The 18,075-nt window shown below is 42.7% G+C and overlaps 1 long non-coding RNA gene across 6 annotated transcripts in view; it reads left to right on the top strand.

Moving 5' to 3' along the window:
* The window catches only part of LOC310832215, a 76,133-nt gene that overhangs the window by 42,983 nt on the left and 15,075 nt on the right, over positions 1-18,075 (top strand). The window lies entirely within an intron of this gene.

Raw genomic sequence — 18,075 nt, 5'->3', positions numbered from 1 at the left:
GCAGTCAGTCATAGCTCGCTGTCCCTCTGATCCACTATTAGTGGCCATGCAAACACTCCTTCCACCTAATTAAGCACAGCTTTGAAAATACCCTTCCCAATGATGTTCCAGTCCCAAGCTAGTGATTCACATATGAGCCCCTACCTGTTAAACCTGCAATGTCACTCTCTTCTGGGATAGAACATCCCTGCCCGCCCCCAGGTGACCCAGCTGCTTGCTGGGGATGCTTAGGACCTAAAGGGAGTGGGGAGTGATAAATGATCTTTAGAATAGTCTGTATTAAAGAGTTGGAAATGGGATGTTAATAAACCCCAAGCCACTAATTTAGAGAACACATGCTCTCCAGGCTAAACCAGTGCCCTGAAACAATGGCCAATGATAAACATGGCCTTTGCCAAGCAACTGTCTTTCCAAAGACAGCTTTTGTGCATTTGTATACCTACGCATTGTAAGTCCAGCTAGTTGTTTGCCCTGTATATACCACTCACCTGGTGTAACATGTAGGTCTATTTTACTTAGGTGCTATCCTGGGAAAGCCTGGCTTGCCTTTCTGCCAATAACCTGAGATTTTTATAACTAAGTGTAGTGTTACTTGCTAGTATGGTGTAAAGTGCTTGTCTGAACTGGAAAGATTCAGGTTCAAATCCCCACTCAGCTATGAAGCTCCCTGGATGATTTTGAGCAGGTCATCATCTCTCAGCCAAATCTACCTTAAAAAGTAGTTGTGAGGATCCAGTTAGCAGGGGAAAGAACCATGTACACCACTCTGAGCTTGAAGGAAATGTGGATATAATTTAAAGAAAATGAAATGAATAAAAGTGTTCTTGAACCACTGACTACCCTTTGATCCCAGCAGAAAATATATTTGTATTACCAGTCTGTTATATTGATTAGGATTCTGGCATGTATAAAATATATGGTGATTTTTTTTCTTCAGAATTATGGTCATGAGAACATTATCTCAATATATTCCAACTTATCATGCCCAACACCTGCTCATCTAATGCAAGCAGAAATGATGAATTTGAACCACCAGTGTATCAGGCTCCTTTATATTTTGCTCATCTGCTAGCCATGTGTGCTGACGTCTCCAAGCGCTGCCCCAAGGACACCCTGAATAAAAGCGAACACTCCGTACTCCTTTATTAGGGATTATCAAAAAATAAGAGGGAAAATTTGAATTTTGCTGACGAGTGAAAGCTGAATTTGGTTTAATTACAAAGAGGATAATTGCCACATTAGGAGTCCTTTAATAATGTTTCATGTTACTGTTCTTTGCAGCAGGTATAATCTCATACACCAGCTAGGGTATCAAATGCCCTGCAAATATTTGTGCAAACTCTGCTTTAATTGTATCTTCTCAATTGGATGGACATAGTCCCTCTATCCAATCAGGACAATCTCAGCTCTTGATTTTCACATGGTATTTGAACAGAGATAATGTTGCCCTCATCATTTCAGCCTACTCATTGTGCCTAATAACATTAATACTTAGCACTTCCCATGCATTATTGTGTTGGAATCCTTACAACAACCTTGTAAGGTAGGTCAGTATTATCTCCATACTGCAGGTGGGGTGAAGGACCAAGCCCACCTAGTAAATTCATGGCAGAGGTGAGATTAAATCAGGTATTTGGTGTTTCAGAGAGGCTCTTTTCGGCTTTATGCTATTTCATTCACTAATTCCAGTTACAGATAGGTAGCCGTGTTGGTCTGCCATAGTCAAAACAAAAAAAATTCCTTCCAGTAGCACCTTAAAGACCAACTAAGTCAGTTCTTGGTATGAGCTTTCGTGTGCATGCACACTTCTTCAGATACCATCTGAAGAAGTGTGCATGCACACGAAAGCTCATACCAAGAACTGACTTAGTTGGTCTTTAAGGTGCTACTGGAAGGAATTTTTTTTGTTTTCATTCACTAATAAAATTCAAAATATGCCTACTGTAATTTAGTTTTGAGACTCTAATTTATTACTTAGTTGAATACATAATCTCATTAATCAGATGCTACTTTTTGGTGAAAGAAAAATCTAACTTGAACATTGGCCATTTCAAGACTCTCTCCAGCAGTTTAAGTAACTACTTTTCCTGAGGCTAGTGGTAGATACACAGGCAAAGTAGTACTTCAGAAAGAACACAACCTTATAAAGCACCTCGGAGATTAGCAGTTTTAACATGGTATCAGCTTTCATAGGATTCCATTCAGCATTTATCCTGTTGTGAGTTTGGGGCGTGGGTAGCCTGTAAGCCTGAGTCCCTTCTAATTCCTGAGTTAGCACCTGGAACCCCTGGAGTTTTGCAACTCTCAGAGATTGTGGTGGCATGCAACAATACTATATACTGCCCTGTGATCCTCAGATGAAGAGTGGTATGTCTATCAAAGCAAGCAAGCCTTCCCTGTAATGAATGTGCTGCTGCAAGATTCTTGCTGTTTTTGGAGAGCTGTTAAGAACGTAAGACTGGATTAGGCCAAAGGCCCATCCAGTCCAGCATTCTGTTCTCAGTGGCCAAACAGATGCCTGTGGGAAACCCACAAGCAGGAGCTGAGGGTTGCCGTGCTCTTTCAACTTTTGAATCCTAACAACTGGTATTCATTCAGAGGCATACTGCCTCCAACAGCGATATCTTGTATCCTTGCAGCACTGTTCCCTTGGAAGCTTCATTTCTGCTTTAGCACATGTAAATGTGCTAAAAACAGACAAACATGAGAAGGAAGAAGATCAAGGTAGTCAACATGGTGCTATTTAGATGTGGACTGCAGTTCCCATCATCCCTGACAATTGGCCTGCTGACACAGGGTTGATGGGAGTTGTATTCTAAAATATCTAGAGGGCAGCGGATGTGTCTTCCATGATCCTCACATTCTTTGCCCTTCTGTGTCTGATCTTCAGCTTTAGTCAAACACCACCTGGATGACAAAGCCTTCTAAACTTTAGGTGCTTGCCTGCTATCACTAGCTTTTTACTCTTGTTTGTTTATTATATATATTTGTACTTTTTTTAAAAAAAATTGCAATGCATAGAACAGTTTTCAACAAATGTTGGGGGAGCTTAATAAAATCCACAAGCACCACCCCTAGATTCTCCTCAGTTTTAACCAAATCATCCTCTCTGTCATCTTCTAAGGGAGCAGTCACAAACAATCCGGGAATGACCTCACCTTGTCATTTGAGCACTGCAAACGTTAAAATAATAAATAAGAAAACAAAATTCATTCAAAACAATGAAAGCAGACAGTTTTAAACCAGCAGTTTGATTGAAAACAGCAATAGGAAGACTAAATTTAAATATTAAGAGCATGTTAGCTTTTAAAAAGTGTTTAGCAGTCATCCAAAGATTACAAGAGAAGGGACCAAGTGGATCTCTGCAGAGGGTATTCCACAATAATGCTCCCAAGCTGTTTATTAATCTCCGCACATTTTCTGTTAGCGGCCATACATCCTGTCATTCAGGGTGTTTTCTCCCTCTGAGAAGCAAGGTTTGTACTTCTAAAGGTTGCTAATGATTACAGAGAAAACAAGGCATGTTGAAGACCCTTGGAAAACCTGATCCTAAATCTGTGTGTTTTTCTCATTTGAAAGTCAGTCTTGACCTGCTATATCTTGGAGTGGATGGGGGATTTGCAGATAATGTCCTACTGTCTCATTCATCAGCAGATCCCAGCTGAAAGTCCTTCCCACATGGGCAGCAGCAGGAGGAAGCACGCCAGTATCATTATTCTGCATTAATAGAAGGGCCGGTCTCCTGCTGTAGCATTTTCCTCTGTTGCCAATTCACATCTCCTTCAATCTTCCCTGACTAGTTCTGTTTTAACATGGACAATCCTGCTTGAAACGTCTTCACAATTGAAACCATTTCATTTATTTATTTTATAAACAGAACTCTCACTTGCAAAATTGCCTATATGATTTATACTAAGCAGTCACTACATACCAGTATGTATAAATATTCAAACAGATGACTTTTCAGACAGCTGAGCAGATAACAGTCAACAGAGGAAGAGACTACGGGGTCTCCCTAAGGATATGCTAATAGTTTGGTCTGAAAGGGATTTACATTCCAAGCATAGCCACTTGAAGTACAGAGCTTTGTATTTCAGTCATTTGTCCATGTACATTTTTGTCACTCACCGTTATTCAGGACTTTGCCAGTGTTTGGCCAGGAAGCACCTTTTCTGTTCTTGCCAGTGGTTAACTAGCATAGGGAAACATTTCCATTTAATACTTACCTTTTTAAGTCAGCTGTGTGCTCCCATTCCAGATACTTAATAACCAGCAACATAAAAAGTACCAACTACAGGTGACGGTTGATCCGAGTTCCACCATTTCCTTCATTTTTTTCCTCATTTTCCTAGTTTACTAAGTTTTAGTTTCCAATCTGATGCATTAGCTATGATAGCCAACATTATGGCAATGAATTCCTTAAGCCCGTGTTGTGTACACTGACAGGTATTGGTTCTCTGTGGTTTTCAGCAGGGATCTTTCCCAGTCCTACCATGGATTGAAGACTTTGGGCAGTCAGTGAGATATGATCACTCAGGTTTTTTACCACCCACACCAGCTTAATGGAGTGACCTGTCCTGATTTGCATTCCTCTCTTGGTCATTTTTTTTTTTTAGTGAGTTCCATATTTTTTCACTTCAGCTGGAATTATGGAATTCTAGAAAGAGAATTCAGGTTTCACTGTTTAAAAAAGAATGCATATGTCGTGGCATGTAAGTAGGGCAATAATTATGCTTAGCCTGCCAAGCAGTATGTGCATGTGTAGGAGAAAGTAGTCTGTACCCCACAACTTAGATACAAACCTGATTATAATGCTCATTAATACTAGAAGTGATTGACTGAGCAACAGTTATGCATCTCCTTCCATCCTGGCTATTGTCATGCTTCTCTCCCTACACTTTATCAGAGCTTTTAAAACATTGTTTGTACCTAGAGTCAAGAAAGAAAGGCACTGTTTGCATCTCTATTTTTTCATCCCTCATAGATCATTTAAGCACTCTTCCCTTTATGTTAAACACCTCAGCAAAAGATAGCAGTGTTGGAAATACTGTATGGGGAATGCAAAGGATAATGTTTGCTTACTTCAAGGAACTGAGTGGAAATGCACTAAAGCAGGCATGGCCAAAGCATGCAGGAGAAATTTGCTTGATAGCAAGCCAATCATGACAATATAAAAATAGTCTGATTATATGTCAGTTTCATATGGTTCACAAAAAATGTGGGGAACCAGATACTCATATTTTGTGTCAGTAATGCATTCTTTGCATTGGCGTCTAGTACGTTTCCGCGCACAATTCAAAGTATTGGTGCTGACCTTTAAAGCCCTAAATGACCTCAGCCCAGTATCTCTGAAGGAGCATCACCACCCCCATCGCCAGCCTTCTGGCGGGTCCTTCACTGCAAGAAGTGAGGTTATAGGGAACCAGGCAGAGGGCCTTTTCGGTAGTGGCACCCACCCTGTGGAACGCCCTCCTGTCAGATGTCAAGGAAATAACTATCTGACTTTTAGAAGACATCTGAAGGCAGCCCTTGTTTAGGGAAGTGTTGGGAGCCACCCAGAGTGGGTGGGGTATAAATAATAAATTCATCATCATCATCATCATTATTACTTTCTGTTTGTTAGCTCCATTGATTTATAGTTGTATAAATCTGCTACATTTCTAACCACTAACAACATGCAGTCCCATCTGACCCTAGGCTTTGGGAAGAAATGTAGCAGATAAGAAGCGGCAGCACTATCAGTGTGTGTTAGAGGAAGCAGCATGTGTGAGTAAAGAAGATTTAGGAGCTGGGGCATCAGTGACATTTCATAACTATTTCAACTATTCAGAAATGTTTAAAAGGTCATCAATTCGCAAAGCCTAGGGTCAGATGGGACTGCATGTTGTTAGTGTGAGAGCTGCTTCCTCCATGTGTGGTCTGATGCTGCTGTGCAGGAGGAATGCCCATCTTCAGGCCAGAGGGTTGGCCCTTTGAGACTCTGAAGTTCTCTCAAGGAAGTGGAACCTGGAGGAGATGGTCCAGAGTCAGAGCTCAGAGGACCTCAGTGTGCTCCCAACTTTTATCAGAGAATGTGGCTCACTCAGAGCTGTCTGGCATTGAGAGAGGAGGTGGGGAGGCAAATGGCTTGCAATGAGCAGAAGGCAGCTGAATGGCAGTCACTGAAAACAAATGCCCTTGCTGCTAGTACATGGTGAAGAAACTATAAACACAAGAGATACTTATAGTTGGTGGTAAACTGTTCTTTGAATTTCAGAGGCAGAGAATCTGTACAGTGGTACCTCGGGTTACAGACGCTTCGGGTTGCAAACTCTGCTAACCAGGACGTAGTTGCTCCAGGTTAAGAACTTTGCCCCAGGGTAAGAACAGAAATTGTGTGGTGGCAGCAGCAGGAGATCCTGTTAGCAAAAGCACACCTCAGGTTAAGAACCGTTTCAGGTTAAGAATGGACCTCTGGAACGAATTAAGTTCTTAACCCGAGGTACCACTGTATATCTATCTGTAAAGTCAAAAGCAGCTTGGGATAATATGTTTGGACACATTATGATGACAGAGAGAGAAATTAAGTATTAAAGAACGGAGAACTTAAGATTTGCAGGAGAATAATAGTTTTGCCAATTTCCTTCCAAAATCAGATAAACTTGATAAAGGGGTGGGGGAACTCTTAAGAAAAAAGCAGACAGGGTCTTTGAAATTTCTATAGATATTGACTTTGGGATACTGAAGTGAGAACAGTACACACATACTTGTATTTCCATTTCTTGCAAGGTAGCATGGTGCTCAGCCTGCAAAAAAGACTGCTTCTTCCTCTATCTATTGAATTCTTTAGGGGAAGAAGCAGTCCTTTAAGTATGTGAAGAGGAGACTTAATAATGTAAAAAAAAAAACACCCACAAAAACTTACAGATTTCTCAAGCCTTCCCCGTGGGGGAATACAGAAAGAATTCAGTAGAGGAGTGCTAAAGTGGGCCTGGCCTAAGAGCATGTGAGTGATATGCTTCATGTAAAGCAAACTACAATAGTAGTTTGAAAGAAGCCTGAACTGCTACTAGAAATAAATATTAATGTGTTGGTTTCCTCAAAGTAAATATATCTATATGGGGTGGGGCCCTGGATTGTAGAATTAACAGCTTGAAGGTTGTCACATCTCTAAAATCTAGATATAGAAAAACCCTGTAAAGTAGGAACAAAAACAGAGTCAGAAAATAATGTATGGTCATCAGAGTACTTGGACCTTGTAATCTGATTCCTGTGTCCTGAGATAACTTCCAATGGCTAAAATTACCCATTATTCTACCCTTGGAATCTATTGGATTCCATGTTATGTTACAAATACATAGCAAAAGTGGGTAGCTAGGAGTAGAGATTTTGGTGTGGTATTTACTTTCCATTTTATGAATCCAGGGCTATTCCTCCACTAGACTTGGAGACAGGTACTGTTTTCATTTTTCATCTTGTAGAATATAGTGCAGTTTGCTCCCAGCTGCAACTTCCTTGTGATCTGTGCTAACAGTTGGAGACCGCATTTCATTTTTGATAATAGGTCACCCATCTTCCTTGGTTGCAAATGCATATCACTGCATGAGTTGATTAGATTGTCTGGAAGTATTAATTCCCCCCAAAGTCTTGCCTCCATATCCATTAGCTACTCGGCTGTGTGGCTAACAATTCCAGAGAGCACCTTCAGAGACACTTCATTACCATGCAAATGGAGACTGGCTCCTTTCTATGCAACGTAGCCCTAGCTAGAGGATTACACTATAGCTTTAAGGAGAGCATATGCAGAACACAAATTATTGCAGTCATCAATATTTATACAGCTGCTAAAGTTCATATCTGACAGGAACAGCTTCTACCACAACGACTCGTAAAAGCGAGAGAGATACACTGAGACTGAGAGGTACCATGCTCACAATTAGGAGCCCCATAATCAAAGTATTTCTGTGCTGTTGAAATAAATTGGAATTGGGCCGGTGGTGGGGATCTTTTCTAGCACTAGTTAGTTTCCAGGGAGTAAACTTTGGCCACGAAGGATGGTGTCCCTTTCTTATCTATCAGATTGAAGAGCAGCATGCAAGTGGTTGACACTTGCAGATCTGTATAGGAGTGTATTGTCATGCATGCTGAAATATATACTTGATTGCATTCATGTGCCTTAATATTGTGTCATGGCTAAAATTTATCAGTATTGTATCCCTTGGAGTCTGTTTATGTTCTGTGTTAACATACATCAATTTGCAGCTGGGTTTAGGAGGAAAGGAGTTGGGATTTTACCTGCAGAAACCTAGTTTGACCTCTCCTGATTGACCATGGATCTAGCAGCTGAAGTACAGAGTAGCAGCATCACACAAAAGAGGGTTCTCAAAGGGGGTATCTAGGCTGCGAAACTCTGCCTCATCAGATTTGATAAATTACTTCCTCAAGTATCACCTTAAGATGTTTAGCCCCCTAAATTTGACTTTTAACTTTTGCAGTTAACTTTTCTTAATTCTGGGGTTTTTATATATTGCTGCTGTTCTACAGATTTGATGGTTTTATTATCCATGTTAACTGAAGCTCACCCACTTAAATGGCTTTAAAAGGTGGTTAGATAATTTCCAAATCAGAATTATATTTGCACCACCTGTAGGGTTTAGCCAAGGGTGTCTGCTTCCATATTGTTTTAACTGATTTTGTATTGTTATATTGCAATTCATCCTGGGACTTTATGGTGAAGGGCAGTAAAAAAAAATCTTATAAATAAACAAGCAAACATGGGAATATTTCAAAACATTGTCTTGAATGCATTTGTGTATAGGAATGGGACTCTAGGGTGTGATTCTAACCCCACTCACCTGAGAGTAATCCATATGGAATTCAGTAGGACTTAATTCTGAGTAGACAGGGTTAGAATCAAACTGTTAGTGTCTTATACAATTATTTGCAAAGGTGTCAGTATTTCAGAGCCATGCTGCTTATTTTCATTGTGGAGGGATTGTGCATGTCCAAATTCATAAAAATGAATTATAGTTTTTATTTAAAATGTGCTTAAAAACTGTATCCTAGTAAAGATACAAGTAAGATCACATTATATTCAAAAAATGCTGGCAGATATTCTTGGCTTTCACTTCGGCTTTTAACAAAATTAAACCTACTAAAGTATGGGGACCAAGGCCATATTCACACATCCTTCCAAAGCATATTCTTTATATCTTTTAAAATAAATCTGTTGCATAAATTTGCCATGGCAAGTTTGGTGCAATCCTTTAATATTTTTTCCATTGGGAATAACAGTCTAGGTTAGACCCACATTGTACTCAAATAGTTTTAATTCTGTCCATAGTTGGGACAGGAAGCTCAGTTCACAAAATGTGAAAAGGGTTATAACTTGGGGGAAGTAATGCTGTGTGCTTGCCACTTTTCAAGTTGGTGAAACTGGTACCTGAAATGAATTAGTCTTTGTACTCATTTCTATGTTCTACTCCAACTATGCAGGTCTTCACTTTTAAACCATTTGTTCCTCCAAATGCCCTCACCCCCTTTAAAAGAAACCCTGAATGTGCAATTGTGGAATAAATGAGATTCTTCTATATTTTCTTCCTGTAATTTCTCTTTGTCTCAGAATGTTCCCTATTGGATGAATTCCAAAATCTTGCTTCATTCTGTGTATCTGAAAGCTAGCCTTGATTTCCAATGGAGTCTTTGTTCCTATCTTAGCTTGTCTCATGCAAATCAGTGCCCTGTGTACTTCAAAGGCCTCTCAAGATGAGGAATTCTTCACACTACTCTATGATTCTTACTGACTGGGAAGGCCCAGATTACCTAATTGATGGCTTTGTTCTTGATATCTTAGAGACATCCCACTGATCTGAGCGGCCTCATAACCACACCTTTCAAAAAATGGATATTAGTTTGATTTGAAGTCTGTTGTCCTCACTAGGAGACCTTCATGTTTTAATTAATTTCTTCCTCTTTAAGAGATTAGGAGCCTTATCCCATACAATCCTAGGAATTTAACAAGTCTTTTTCTTCCTTCACACATAATTCCATAGCATTATCCTTGGGCTAGCACAGTCCCTCCTCCCACATGCATTCATTCCCTCCTGTGCTTGATGGTTGCCAGCAAATCATTGCTTTCAAATTGGGTAAACTATGGCTTGCTTAAACCTTAATTTGCTTGGTTTGGAAGTAACAGCAAACCATGGTTTTCTGAGAAACAGGAAGCATAGGAGTGAATTAGAATATGTAAGGGGAGGGTGGCGGGATCGTGCATGTCCAGGTCTTACTCATGCAATGGCAAACCATGATTTGGTGTTTCATATGAACCATGTCATGGGTGTAGTCGGGGGTGGCAGATTTCCCCCTCCCCCCACTCGATCAAGTAAAGCAATAGAAATACTTAACTAACTGCCCAATCATGTCAGTTCCGCCCCCAACCAAGTCCTGCCCCCCAACAAAAATCCTAGCTACTCCCATGAACCATGCCTTTGCCTTTTGTGTTATCTCATATCACCCATGCTGTGCTTCTAGTGTATATGTTCATGTTATTTGCATTATTTTTTCTGAGCATTGTTTTACTGCTCTGGTTTGTTAAAAATGTTTTGATTGTTTAGGTGTCAAATGTAATTCTAAGGCTTCACTCTCTGAGCCTCAGAAGACCTCTGGATTTTCTGCTACTAAATTAATGGATGGAGGTATTGGTAAAAGAAAAGCTGGCTGGACTTTGAGTTCAAACAATGAGAAGAGCACAGATTTCTGTAACCAAATTAGTTATTCTCCCTCTATATCTCAACATTTTGCCTGCTTCTTTGGATTTTAAACACTGGGTGGGCTGCTGCTAGCAAATAACACAGCATTAACGATTGATTGAAACAAGGGCTGTGTACACACCATGCATTTAAAGCACACACAAACCTCAAAGATCCTGGGAACTGTAGTTGTTGAGGGTACTAGGAATTGTAACTTGGGAGGGGGTAAACTACAGTTCCCATGATTCGTCTTTTGGGGAGTTTGTGCTTTAAATGTCTGATATGTGTGCAGGCTTAGTTTACCTCATCCTAATCATTGTATATTAATATCACCCAAAGGGCAAAGACTTTCCTCTGGGTCGGATGTAAATGAGCCAGCCTGAGCATTAGACCTGTGTGCTCACCCCTTCCCTCTAGTTCTCTTTCATATGCCACTTGCTGTGGTCATTTAAAAACCCAAAACACAAGAGAGTCCATGTGGTGTTGTGACTAGAGTGCCAGAGTAGGGCCTGGCACACCAGGATTTAAATCCCCACTTAGCCATGAAGCTCACTGGATGACCTTGGGCCAGTCACTGCCTCTCAGTTTAACCTACCCCACAGAGTTAATAATAATAATAATAATAATAATAATAATAATAATAATAATATTTTTTTTTATACCCCGCCCTCCCCAGCCAAGGCCAGGCTCAGAGCGGCTTACAAGCAATAATAAAAACAAGATGAATGATTACAACTTAAAAACAAAAATAAAATACAACATTAAAATAATGGAACATTAAAATGTAGCCTCATCGCAGGAGGAGAAGGAAAAGAAAAAGAGAGAGAGAGAGAGAGGGAGGGAATCAAATTGGCTCCAAGCCAAAGGCCAGGCGGAACAACTCTGTCTTACAGGCCCTGCGGAAAGAAATCAGATCCTGCAGGGCCCTGGTCTCATGAGGCAGAGCGTTCCACCAGGCCGGAGCCAGAGTTGAAAAGGCCCTGGCTCTGGTTGAAGCCAATCTAACTTCTTTAGGGCCTGGGACCATTAGGGTGTTGTTATTTATGGACCTTGAGGCTCTCCGTGGGGCATACCAGGAGAGGCGGTCCCGTAGGTACGAGGGTCCTAGGCCGTGAAGGGCTTTAAAGGTCAAAAGCAGCACCTTAAATTTGACCCTGTACTCCACCGGGAGCCAGTGCAGCTTGAAAAGCACTGGGTGAATATGCTCCCATGGCAGAGACCCCGTGAGGAGCCTCGCTGCAGCATTCTGTACCCACTGGAGTTTCTGCGACAGCTTCAAGGGCAGCCCCGCATAGAGCGAATTACAGTAGTCAAGCCTGGAGATGACCGTCGCATGGATCACTGTGGCCAAGTCAGGGCGGGAAAGGTAAGGGACCAACTGCTTGATGCGGCGAAGGTGGAAAAATGTCGCCTTGGCTGTTGCTGTAACTTGCGCCTCCCTGGAAAGGGAGGCATCAAGGCTTACACCCAAACTCTTAACGGAAGGCAATGGCACTAATTGGGCCCCCGCAAGAGAAGGGAGTTGGTCCCTCATCCCCATGCCATCCCGACCTAGCCATAGGACCTCTGTCTTCGAAGGATTTAGTTTCAATCGGCTCCCATGAAACCAGCCACAGCTTCCAAGCATCTGGTCAGTGTGTTCGGGGCCGAGTCAGTGTGGCCATCCATCAGCAGATAGAGCTGAGTGTCATCAGCATATTGGTGACAGCCCAGCCCAAAGCTCCGGATAATCTGGGCAAGGGGGCGCATAAAGATGTTAAAAAGCATCGGGGAGAGAATTGCGCCCTGCGGCACTCCACACACCAAGGAGTGGCGCAACGACATTTCCCTCCCTAGTGCCACCCTCTGTCCCCAACCAGAGATAAAAGAGCACAACCAGTTATGGGCTATGCCCTGTATCCCCACGTCTGCAAGGATGTTGTTGCTGGGAGTTGTTGCTGGGAGTAAATGAATAGGGGGAGAACCAAGTACTCCACCTTGTTCCTTGGATAAAAAGATGGGGTTATAAATGCAGTAAATAAATAAATAATCAGTCCCCTTCTCCGCAGAGGGGAAAGTGTGTGAGCCCCAGGTGCACTGTAGGGCTTATTTATGTAGTGGGAAGCTGGTTTTCTGTTACCTCTGAACTGAGCCTTAGAGGAATAGAAGGACAACTCTACCAGATTGATTTTGGACTTATGACAGTCACACCAAAATCTCTTTCATATGTATATGAGATCATAAGAGTAAACAGTTAATATAGAAAACTGCATTACATAGAAATGATCTAACACGCATAGGCCCTAAAGAGAGAGAGATTGCACATATCACATCAGTTAAGCACACACATATATAAATCATAACGAATATTGTGGCACTTTTAAAAACTAGCAGATTTATTGTGGTGTGAGCTTTCGTGGACTAGAGCCCAGTCCTCTGGAGGATATAAATTATCAAGAGCCTTCTTATGCATGCACATGCAGACCACTTCCATGCAAATATTTTAACATGTGTAAGCGCCCAGAAAGATAGCTGGCTTGCAACATTAAAAGCACCCCTCTTTCCCTTTCAGATAAATATATATAGAGAGAGATCACACACAAGCTTTCCCACGTGCATCTGGATGCAATATGTGCAGATGCCTTTGACACATCTGAGCGAATGGCCTGGCAAATTTCCGAGAGTGCAAAAGATGGAGAAAATGATAAGTCAACTGTCAATCTTTAAAATTTTAATGAAGTGAAAATACTGCCTGAACCAGCATGTGAGGAGGAGAGAGACCTCCTTCAGTTTGAACAGATTTTAAAAAAAACTCAGGGGGATCAAAGAGGATTAGCACTCCCAATGCTAACACTACTGCTTGGAGTGATGTTTGGGAAAAGGCTATGTAAACCATCTGACAAGAGAAGCTAACCTCCTTTTGGAAAGCCCTGAGCAAACAAATACTAATCACAGAATAAAGGGACAATTAGCGGTGATGTCTCCTGTAATAAATCTACTAACAAGAATACAACCTTCTGGCCATTCACAGCCAGATCCCCAGCCTTGCTGTTTGCTGAGCAGATTAATGGGGACAAATCGGGCAGCTTATTGCAAGGGACAAGCACATTTCTTTGTCTGTCTTGACACAAGGAAGCCAAACCTGCCTGGAATTGTATTTCCAGCTTGATCAACGGGGCATCTGCTCTAACGATTGCTCCAGTTCCAATGTCTGTAAGTGGCACCTAATTTCCTCATAAAAGATGCCTCTGCTAGAATAATTGAAAACTAACAGTCAATTTCAAAAGAAGGACACAGCTAGTCCTGTTGTGACTCACACAGTCATCCTCCAACTTTGGCTTTCTGTGTAAATTATATGGCATGGAGTGCACCTGATGTAAATTGCTGACTTAAATCCATTAAGTGTCACTTTTGATTCACATCTGTGAATGTAAGGGGAATCGACCCCTTATGCCAAGCCATGTTTGCTCTTGAAATGCTTCAGCTCTGATTTTGAGGTGACATTTGGTGCGTATGTAATGAGAATTTTTGAAGTGGTCCCATGATCATATATACATTGAAGAGTTATGTTGGGTTTGGGTATTCCTCAACATAACTTTTCTGGGAACAATGCCATGAGTGACATCCTCAGTTCCTGCTGGGTCTGCATACAAGATTATCCACTGAGAAATTATAAGGATATTATGTTCAGACATAACATGGCTGAAGCTCAGTGGAAGATAATCTGTTTTTCATGCAGAAGGTCCCAGGTCAAATCCCCAGAATCTCTAGGTAGGGCTAGGACAGAAACCTGTCTAAAATTTTGGAGAGCTGCTGCCAGTCGGTGTAGGCACTACTGAGCTAAATGGACTAGCAGGCTGACTCAGGGTAAGGCAGCTTCTTCCGTTATAAGTTCCTATGTTCTTTTCAATGTAGCATTACCATTCTCAGGTTTCCATTCTCAACTTTCTCTTAATCCAGCCCAATCAACCCAGGGCCAATCCTCAGATGAATGCACAGAAATCTTCTTGGTCAAATCTTAGCCAGAGCTGTTATGTTTAAGGAACTTGGGAGCATAGGAAGTTCCCTTATATGAGATCAGATTAATGGTCTTGACTAATATTGTCTTCTCTGTGGTTCTTCAGGGCAGGGTCTCAGGCAGAGAGTCTTTCTCATCTTTTGATATCTGAGATCCTTTTCACTTGGAGATGTGGGGGCTAGAAACTGGGACAACTTTGTCTGTAAATTGTGTGCTTTACCATTGAGTTGTGGTTCTGCCTAAAGAGCCTTAGAGTATATAAGAGAGGGAGTTCACTGTAAATCAAAGTGAAGCTGCAAAAATGTAAATTGGCTATATGCAAAATTATTTAATTTCTTAATTTATCAGCATAGAAGCCTGGTGTATCCTTAAAGAATACAGCCTTGCACACCCCTATGGCCATGATCGTGCACAAAGTCAGGTGCATGCAGCTTGTGCTTCTGTATTCTTGAATCTGTGGGTTTGGACAAAGCCCTTTCCGAGGCTGGAGAGGAGAGGGTGTTGCGGGCAGGACCCTCCCACACTCGCGGGGGGCTTCCTTTGCCCCCGCGAGAATTGGGGGAATCCCTGGGCGTGCCTGCAACAGAAATTAAGGCTGGTAGGGTAGCAGGCCCCTTTGTGGTTCCTCCATTTGAAGGACTTCACATTTCCCCGTTAGGCATAGTCCCGAAAAAGTCCCCAGGGGAATTTCGCATGATCCATAACCTATCTTACCCGAAGGGAGGCTCCGTCAACGATGCCATTCCCCAGGAACTTTGTACGGTGAAATACTCCTCTTTCGACCATGCAGTTAAAATGATTCAGCAATTTGGGAGGGGTGCGATGCAAGCGAAATGTGATATCGAGTCAGCTTTTCGTCTCCTCCCGGTCCATCCGACCAACTTTCGCTGGCTGGGCTTTAAATTCCAGGGGGAATATTTCATTGACAAAGCGATGCCTATGGGCTGCTCTGTAGCCTGTGCGGCATTTGAGTCATTCAGTACTTTCCTCGAATGGGCACTCCGCTTCAGAACACGGTCTAGGGGCGTGTCCCATTACCTCGATGATTTTATCTTAGTGGCTGGCAGCAGGCAGGGCTGCTCCGCTCTCTTGGGGGCTTTCACAGCCCTCTCAGAGGAACTAGGGGTGCCCCTGGCTGCCGAAAAAACGGAGGGCCCATCCACTTCCTTGATTTATCTAGGCATTGAATTGGACACTGTGGCTCAAACATCTCGTCTGCCCGCAGAGAAGCTATCCGCCCTTAGTGCGGTTATCCAGCAGCTTCTGCCCCTTAAGAAGATCACCCTTAGGCAAATTCAATCCCTGCTGGGCCACCTTAACTTTGCCTGTAGAGTTGTTGCGCCAGGTCGCCCCTTTTGCATTCGTCTAGCTAGATTGGCCATGGGACTTAGGGCTCCCCAACATAGAGTTCGCCTTTCCAGAGAGGTAAAGGCGGATATGGGCATGTGGCTTCAATTCCTCAGCAAGTATAATGGCATATCTTTATGGCAGGATTCCTTGTCTCTAAAAGCTGACTTCCAAGTTCAGTCGGACGCTGCGGTCACCCTGGGCTTCGGGGTTTATTTCCGGGGACAGTGGTGCGCCCAAAGGTGGCCTTCAGAGTGGCAGGGCCAACCCATCACCCGAGACCTCACATTCTTGGAATTCTTTCCCATAGTGGTAGCGGTACATCCTCTACAGATGGGATGGCGTGCATCTCTCAGATGCAGGGAATGACATTTGGTTGGGAGACATCATAGCAGGGATTAGGGGTTGGTTACGGACCTGAAGGTATTGGCGGCGAGCCTTGCTCGTGTGGCGGTTAGGCATTGGCATGGGGCAAATTATAGGAAAAAGGAGGGGGGAAGGGAGCGCCATCACCTTCCCCCCAATGAGAAGGGGTAGTCTGGTAAAGGACTCCCAGGGGGGCGTGGCCTTGTCCGAAGCCTGGAGAGGTAGGGCCTCTGGCATGCCCCCGAGCGGTGACACCCGTGGGATCCTAGTTGGCGTACTTCAACAGGACTCCTGCGGTTTGTGTTCAACCCCTCCCGGTCACCATGCCGGGTAGTCGATAGAAGCCAATGCCTAAGGCCAATACCTTCAATTCCGTAATCAATAAAGTTGTGGCCTTTCACGCCCATTAACCTTAAAGCAATGTGTCCGTGTCTTCATTTCATCTGGGGGAGGAAACTTGCCACGCAATAATCAAACAGTGGGTTTAGAAGAGAAGATAGGAGATGCCCTCCAGCTGGGTTCCCTGCCCCCCCGCCCCGGGCCAGAATATCAGGTAAGGAAGCAGTTAACCTCCACATTTTTTTAATGCAAACCAATGTTGCAGTGTTGTGTGTGTGAGCCTTGGATCTATATGGCACACATGCTAATACTACATTGTTGTAGCATTGCACTACAGAGAAGCAGATTCCCTCATGTCTTCTGAACCAGGCAAGGGAGCTCTCCAGCAATATCAGCAGTCAGAATACCTATTGCTGAGCAGGAACTGTCCAGGAGTACAATAGACTAGGAGTAGGACTATGAACCTATTGCATCAGTAGCTTCCACACAGCAGCTGAAAATCTAAGTACCTCGGGTTAAGAACTTAATTCACTCCGGAGGTCCGTTCTTAACCTGAAACTGTTCTTAACCTGAGGTACCACTTTAGCTAATGGGGCTTCCTGCTGCCGCCGCGCGATTTCTGTTCTCATCCTGAAGCAAAGTTCTTAACCCGAGGTACTATTTCTGGGTTAGCGGATTCTGTAACCTGAAGCGTCTGTAACCTGAAGTGTCTGTAACCCGAGGTACCACTGTACTCAGCCTGGTTATTCCCTGCTGGCCTGGCCCCCACCTTGAAGTACTAGTGAAAGCTTGATCCTGACTGTGCTTATGATAATGATTCATGTTGATTGTGGGGATTTGAGAACTGTAGGATGAATCCAGTGGAAGCATATCAGATCTACTGCATTTCAGTAAGATCTTTGGGATTGCCTCAATGTGCCCTAGCTATGGTGTTGTATGGTTTATTTATATGTTCCTTTTGGGCTCAAAGGCCCTCAATACATGAACAACAGTAATGCATATTAACAACTTGGGACCAGTTTATCTACAAGATTGCCTTACCCCACATGTGCCCACTAACCTACCCAGAGGCTTAGAAAGTTGAGGTAATTTAATCTGTTTTAGTATTTTAACTTCTGCATGTTTTAGAGTATGGTTGTGATCCCCCCCTTGCTTTATCTTTCTGTAAACCGCATTGAGGTTTTTTACATTCAAGTGGTGCATAAGTTTCATGAAATAAATAAATAATATCAATGCAAAATAAAGATGCAGTAAAATTACATGCAATAAGTAAAACAATATGAAATAGTTTTAAAATTC

Source organism: Podarcis gaigeae (assembly GCF_964106915.1).
Source record: "Podarcis gaigeae genome assembly, chromosome: 15".
Classification (NCBI taxonomy): Eukaryota; Metazoa; Chordata; class Lepidosauria; order Squamata; family Lacertidae; genus Podarcis; species Podarcis gaigeae.
The sequence above is the reverse complement of the archived record's forward strand: the minus strand, read 5'-3'. Positions and strand labels throughout refer to the sequence as shown.